The sequence below is a fragment of the Salmo trutta genome, chromosome 7 (genome assembly GCF_901001165.1).
Source record: "Salmo trutta chromosome 7, fSalTru1.1, whole genome shotgun sequence".
In the NCBI taxonomy this organism is placed as follows: Eukaryota; Metazoa; Chordata; class Actinopteri; order Salmoniformes; family Salmonidae; genus Salmo; species Salmo trutta.
Window position 1 is genome coordinate 47,063,152 of NC_042963.1, and position 7,670 is coordinate 47,070,821.

The window sequence follows — 7,670 nt, forward strand, 5'->3', positions numbered from 1 at the left end:
AAATCGGACAATGTGGTTGGATTAATGAGAAGTGTATCTTTAAAATGGGATATAATAGTTGTATGCTTGAGAAATTTGAATTATGAGATTTGTTGTTTTGAATTTGCCGCCCTTCTATTTTACTGGCTGTTGAATAGTGTGTACCGCATGTCCCAGAGAGGTTAATGTCAGAGTGATTAGAGCAGGCCTGGGCAAAGGCCGGCCCAGGTGCCGTATTCGGCCGCGACCTGATTCAATACGGCCTGCGGAATTATACTCAAATCACAAAGAATTTGCGATAGTAAAGTTTTGAAAAGCCCAATGAATACTCGCCCTTGTGTAATGATTTAAGGCATGTATAAATAACTGCACGAGGACAGACAGTGACTGACAGACTGACACACGTCACAGTTACAAATAGTAGCTAGCTAGAAATTGCACAAAATGAGTTTTTCTAAGAAAAGTATAAAATGATGTTCAGCCTTGTCAAAGTCTTCAAGGGACAATTACTCTTCCTGAGCCGCCAAGTAGAAGCCAACAATCTCGCCCACCTTCCGACACTACTAGTCTGTTCCTTATCAGATGACCCGCAGGAGAAGTATATATCGCTGCTGCGTGCTTTGAACGGTGAGTTCTCGTCGTTTTGAGGATTTCAAAGTGTTGGAAAATGACATGCTGTTGGTTTCCTCTCCTTTCACCTTCAATGTGGATAACGCTCCCACTGACCTGCAATTTCAGCTTATCGATCTTCAGTCTGATGCAGGGATTGGAGAACTATTCAAAACAATGTCACTGACGAGGTTCTATGCATCTCTCGATGAACAAAACTTTCCAAAGATTAGGAGTCGTGCTCAGAAGATGTTTGTTCGCATACATAAGTTGACCCAAACAGTACAGACTTTTTCAGTGATGAAATATAACAAGTCAAGGCAAAGATTATCTCAAAATGACTCACCTCTCAGCAATCCTGCGCATAGCGACATCAGAAACTATACCTGACTTCACTGCTCTAGTCAATGCCCATCAGAGACTTCACTCCTCACACTGATTGAGTAATTTAAATGTAATGTTGAGCTCTCTCTCGTGTTTTTGTGCATTCCCCTTAACAAGAGTTCTGTCCGTGGTGCTGAATGCACAGTGTACTTTTTCCTCCGTGTAGTTCATTGCATGTTTAATAATGAAAATACCTAGGCCTGGATTAGAGAGACAATAGAGTGCTGAGTACCAGGCAGTTAGCAAGTTTGGTAGTCTACTAATGACCATCAGCATCAGAGCTGGGAGAAGCCTAATTACCGTGACTAAACGGTCACGTGGAATTTGACTGCCTTCATGACTTGTGACAGCCGGAGTGTGGCGGTAATACAGTCACCGCAACAGCCCTACCCATGGTACACCTTTATGGACCTGAGTTCTGTCACTAAGATAATCATGAAACCAAGAACAAGCATCAGATCTCAGGCCTATTGAGGACAAGTTATTCAATAAAACAGCATGATCAACAGTATCAAAAGCTTTTGACAGGACCACAAACAAAGAAAAACATTCATTTGAATGTCTAAAGAATTGACAAGATCATTAACAACTAAAGTGGTTGCTGTAATAGTGCTCTGTCCAGGACTAAACCCTGATTGCAGTGTTGTAGTACTCGAGACCAGTCTCAGGTCCGGTCTCGAGACCACATATTGAGTGTCTTGGTCGTCTCGGCGTCAGATACAAGGACTGACCATCCATGATATCTAAATGATAGTTTTAACATGTCTTTTTTTTTCAGGCTGATTGATTTACATTCAAAATATGTTTTTATATATACACACACATATGGGATATCATGGATGGTCATCTCCAGCTGTTTACCAAATCAGTGGCAGGTTGACCTTTGCTATTGTTGGACAATGGGGCAATCTGCATTGAAGAGGACAGTGATGTTTCTACACTTTTTTTCACAGCCAGTCAAACACACCACATCATGCATTGTTGAGTCAAGCATTATATTCTCATCCACTCATGGCTTGAACTGAACTCCCTTCATATCCACTCAATTGCGCTAGTCTTCCATGGTCCACTGCCGCGCATCACTGACATCTTGCTCGCAGGGAAACGCCCAGAGACATGTTTTGCATATAGAGGGGGGGAAAGGAGAACTCAAAAAGTTGAGAACTTATGTAATAGTAATACCATAGATCCCTCAAACTCAACTCTGGACCTCGAAGCCAGTTCCCCTGCTTTTCTTTCATTGTTCACCTCTAATCAATCATTTAGACCTGGGACACTGGGTGTAATTAATTATCAGGTAGAAAAAAAACAGCAGGTACTGGACCTCGTAGGGTAAGAGTTGAATACCCCTGCCATAGATAATATGAGGAACATACCATAGACAAGGTTGATGGGGAAGAGGAACTAAAAAGGAGCGATATAAGAACAAGAGAGGATGTTGATGAGCCACAGCTCAAGAAGATAGCCATATGTAGGACTAGCTTCTATCCAACACAGGAGGTTGGTGGTGTCTTAATTGGGGAGGACGGGCTCATGGTAATGGCTGGAGCGAAATAAGTGGAATGGTATCAAACACATGTGTTTGATGCCATTCCATTTGCTCTGTTCCAGACATTTATGAGCCATCCTCGCAGCAGCAGCCTATACTGCTATCCAAGATAGAAAGGTCCCATTATTAACATAAGCTAATGTTTGGCCCACATATTGGATTTACAAAGAAAAAGAAAATAGGCTAATGTACTGAAAGTGCTACCACACTGTACATGTTATTTGTTTTCATGTAAAAGGTCACTCGACAACTGGGTCATTAACATTGCTTTGGATGGGTTGCAATGCAAACAAGTTGGCCTATGCATTGAGGCACTGCTGCCACCCATACGTTAACACACCCTCAGCTCGGCCCTAGTCCCTTTAAAGCAGGGTAGTCAAACTCATTCCACGGAGGTCCTAGTGTCTGCAGGTTTTTTCCATTCAATTAAGTCCTGGACAAGTTGAGGGGAATTATTTACTAATTAGTGACCTTAATTCATCAAGTACAAGAGAAGAGTGAAACCCCGCAGAAACCCAGCCCTCCATGGAATGACTGACACACACTTGCTTTAAAGGGATACTGTGAGATTCTGGCATCTCATTGATCGAGACAGGTGGTTGTCCACCCCAAAGTGCTGCATGTCATGTGCATGACTCAAACCAAGCGTCACCTGTCTTGATTAATGAGAGAAGACAAAGATACTCTATGATGTTAGATTACTTCATAGAGCAATTTTTTTTTTTATCTAGAGTATTTTCTAAATTCAAACATTCCCCCTGCAACTAGCCATCAGAGCTTAGACGACACGAGGACTTCCAAATCGAGAACTACTAAAGCACCTCCATGTAAAGGTTGGTCGAAAATGTGCTGCTTACGGCTATATAGCAGCCTGTCACAGCTCATGAGAACCGTTTGATGACATTGGCTAACAACTGGGCTGCGTTCCGTACGGAAAAAAAAACAATGCAATTAAACGGAAACAGTACGGTTCTGAACGACCAGTTGCCCTTTAAATACGTCACGCATTGGGGAAGTTCATTTTACATAGCCGGTGTCCCGGGTAGGTGTAGATTTCACTTATTCTTCTCTTTTTTTTTACTTCTTTCATTCCCTTCTCCCCCACCGTTTATGATAATAAACGCATTCACTTCTTTTATCTATTACTTTTTCATTTGACCTGCACTGTTGGATCCCAGAGCATAAGATGTTCACTGTACCCTGCAATTACATATTCGTCCCTGTACATGTGACTAATAATCTCCACTCCTCAGCCAGCCAGCTGGCCTACTGAAAGAGCATTCTTCCATCTATTCCTCACCACACTCCCACAGAAGAGAGACAAGCAGCTGTTCCCAAGGAACCACAATCAAATGCCAACGTTGACATTAACAATTGAAATCATATGACTCAGATGGCTATCACTCAAACCAACAATGACTTATTCTGACCTTCTACCAAGTGGTTGTTGAGTCTTTACTGAAATCATAAATGGCATCCAAAAAAATACATTAGCCATGTCACCAGTTACATATGTGAGTAAACACTAAGCATTTCATAATCATATAACGAGCCAGCTACCCACACTCAGACATCTTTCAATTGTATGCCCTTATTTTATTACTTTAGGACAGCTAGCTACAAACACTATATAAAAACACCGTTACTGTTCCAAATATGAGATATTACTTCTCTGTTTAGTCCTGTACTAGTGGCTTTACTAACTGGGTTTAGGAAAATTTCAAAGCAACAATGAATTACCATACAATCTGTCTCCATGCATGTGTAATATTCATATGTGAATACATACTGAATTATAATTGGATGCATTTTACCGCCGTATCCTACTGTCAGAGTAAATGGTCTTAAAAGATGGATTTTTCTGGAGTTCCTTCACCTCGAATGGACTGGGAGTCTACAAACTTACCTGATGCATGGCGTAAGTACAAACAGCATGTGGAGCTAATGCTCACGGGTCCTCTGAAGGAAAGAGGAGAAGAGGAAAAATGTAGCTACCTGCTCCTCTGGATCGGTGAAAAAGGGAGAGATATTTACAACACATGGACACTTACCGAGGCTGAATCAAAGGTACTGAAAACATACTACGATCGTTTTGAAGCATATGTTGTGCCGAAGACTAATACAATTTTCGCTAGGTACAAATTCCATGAGAAAGTACAGGGAGCTAGCGAGTCTTTTGAACCGTTTGTGACTGAGCTGCGTCTGCGTGTGAAAGACTGTGATTATGCAAACAAGGATGAGATGGTCAGGGACCGTATTGTATTTGGAATACACTCACCGCGAGTGAGAGAGAAACTTTTGAATGTTGGGTCTGAGCTAACGCTGGACAAAGCTATCGACATAGCCAGATCTCACGAGCTAGCACAGGCTCAGATGAAAACCATTTCGCGCCGCAGCACGAGCGCATCACGTGAACAAGCAGTGCGCGCAGTCAGGCAGACATCAAAGCACACCTCCGGTGCCCAGAGAGCGCGTTTCAGAACGGAGAGAGACATAACTCCAAAACAGAGCGACACAGACTCAAAACGCCCCAAAACATGTGGATATTGTGGATACAAAGTGCATGGAGAACAAGGAAAATGCCCTCAGAGTGTCTCAGAATTCTGGAACCATCGTGATGAACTATCACAGATCAACGGAATCATTTTCAAAGGAGAGAAAATCATTATTCCTACCAGTCTCAGAGAAGAGATTTTGACAAAGATCCATGCTGGACACATGGGCATGGAAAAGTGCAAACAGAGAGCACGGGACATTATGTTTTGGCCTGGAATGTGCAAACAAATAGAGGACATTGTTGGTAGATGCACCATCTGTCTTGAAAGACGCCCCTCAAACACCAAAGAGCCAATGTTACCTCACTGTATCCCAGACCGACCCTGGCAGGTCGTGGCAACCGATCTGTTCACCTGGAACAACGAGGACTACATCGTAACAGTGGACTACTTCAGCAGATACTTCGAACTCGACAAGCTTCACAGCACCACATCTGCAGCTGTGATACACAAGCTAAAAGCAGCCTTTGCCAGGCATGGCATTGTAGAGACTTTAATATCTGACAATGGGCCCTGTTACAAATCAAATGAGTTTGAATCCTTCACAAAAGCATGGGAGTTCACATATGTCACCACAAGCCCACATTACCCTCAAAGTAATGGCCTTGCTGAAAAATCTGTGCAGATTGCTAAATCACTCATGGACAAAGCAAAAGCAGACAAGAGAGACCCCTATCTCAGTCTCCTTGAATACCGCAACACTCCAGTTGACAACTTCAAATCACCAGCCCAGCTGTTGATGAGCCGCAGACTTCGCTCAACCCTTCCCAGCACCAACCAGCAGCTGCAACCTGAGGTCGTCAGCTACAATGAAATGCATGGAAAACGTGCACAGAGACAACAACAACAAAAGCGATACTACGACAGGTCAGCTAGACCACTGCCACCACTGATCGACGGAGAGTCAGTTAGAATCCAGGAGCATGGCCTCTGGAAACCAGCAGTCGTCATCCAGCCAGCTGACACTGAACGTTCATATCACGTCCGCACAGCAGAAGGAGCAGTGTACCGCCGCAATCGTCGTCACTTACTGAACACAAAAGAACAACACACTGATGAGATGAACTGTTCCCCTGAAAGAGAACGTGATGGACTAAACACACACACAGCACAACATACACCATACTTACCTGCAACACCACAAGAGCTGTTGACTGACACAGAAGCATGCTCAACATCATATCGCACAAGGTCAGGAAGAGAGGTCAAGCCCAGAGCTGTCCTCGACCTGTGAAATGTCAAAGGGTGTAGGCGGATCGCTGCCCTAAAAGAGTTCCAGACTGTAAATTTGTTATTGAAAGTTCACTTGAAATGCTTTGGTATTGTATTTGTTTGAAATGTTAAGATGTCATTTCTACAGTGAAAGCTGAGTTGCTGAGAATCCCTTGTTCTAAAAGTAACAGTATGTTGGATCATTGTTTCAGAGTCTATGTTGATTCAGTTGGTGTGTTATGCAATATAAATGGTTACTTACCTTGAGTTCAAACTACAGAGCATGTATTCAAAAGAAAAGCTTAGAATATGTAAACATTTGTATTTTGTTTTAAAAGAAGGGGGATGTAATATTCATATGTGAATACATACTGAATTATAATTGGATGCATTTTACCGCCGTATCCTACTGTGCAGTGATTGGTTAAGACCACCCAGACGGTTAGGGCATAGTCAGTTGATCGTGGTTGGAGATAGGCGAACATGCAGTTGTAGCTAGTTAATAAAGAGTTATGTTAAGAAACATCCTGTAGTTCTGCGTTTTATTATTTGTACAAAGCGTACAAAACAAGACAGTTTCTTACTAAATTACTAAAACTAGCTAGCCTAACAAGCTAGAGAAGAAATGTACATATACAGCCAAATATATTTAATTTTCTCCTTGTTCTGTGATATAGCCATGCCTGTCTAGCGAGACTGCAGACGTGTCTAGTATGCACAAACTAGCTAGCAAGTTAGCAAGCAAGTAACGTTACGTACAACTTTAAAGTCATTAAAATAGCACGTTCATGCAATAATAATCTCACCTTTGGTCAGATTGTCGCTGTATCTCAATGGCACTCTTACAATGTAAACCAAATAAGCATCACAAAGAACCAGACTGTCCAGAAGTAAGTCCAAGACCAGGCGATAGTGGACTTGAGTTGCTACACTAAACCTGTCCCATCTTCAACCATGATACTCTGGGCTCTCTCTTTTTGTGTACTAGTACCTGTAAAATTCTCAGTGTATTCTGGGACTATAATACCATGCCCTGTTTTTACTGTATGATCATGTGTATAGCTATTGTTCAATACTTAGAAAATATTAAAACACGATTTATTTGATAACACAAAAACATATTTTTTAATGTATTACACTTAGTCAACAAACCATACAGTGTTTATGCATATTTTATGCACACCACTGGCTGATTACCTGACATAATCTTTCACCTTTTTAATGAAAATTGAATCAGACTGCATTCAGAGTAAATACACGTATATAATGAAGTCAGGGCTTCTCCCCCTCATCAATATGGGGGAATACGTGCCAGTCAGCCAAGTTATCTTTCAGATGTAGTGTATCTTGAATCCAGCTGCTTTGAGGATTGTACTCAAAAA

At 42.0% G+C, this 7,670-nt stretch overlaps 1 protein-coding gene across 1 annotated transcript in view; it reads right to left on the minus strand.

Moving 5' to 3' along the window:
* Positions 1 to 4,460, minus strand: part of LOC115197545 (suppressor of tumorigenicity 7 protein homolog) — a 70,796-nt gene extending 66,336 nt beyond the window's left edge. The window contains exon 1 of the mRNA XM_029759179.1: positions 4,428 to 4,460. The gene's annotated coding sequence lies outside the window, so the exon portion shown is untranslated. The remainder of the gene's footprint in view (positions 1 to 4,427) is intronic.
* Between the last annotated feature and the right edge of the window lie 3,210 nt (positions 4,461 to 7,670).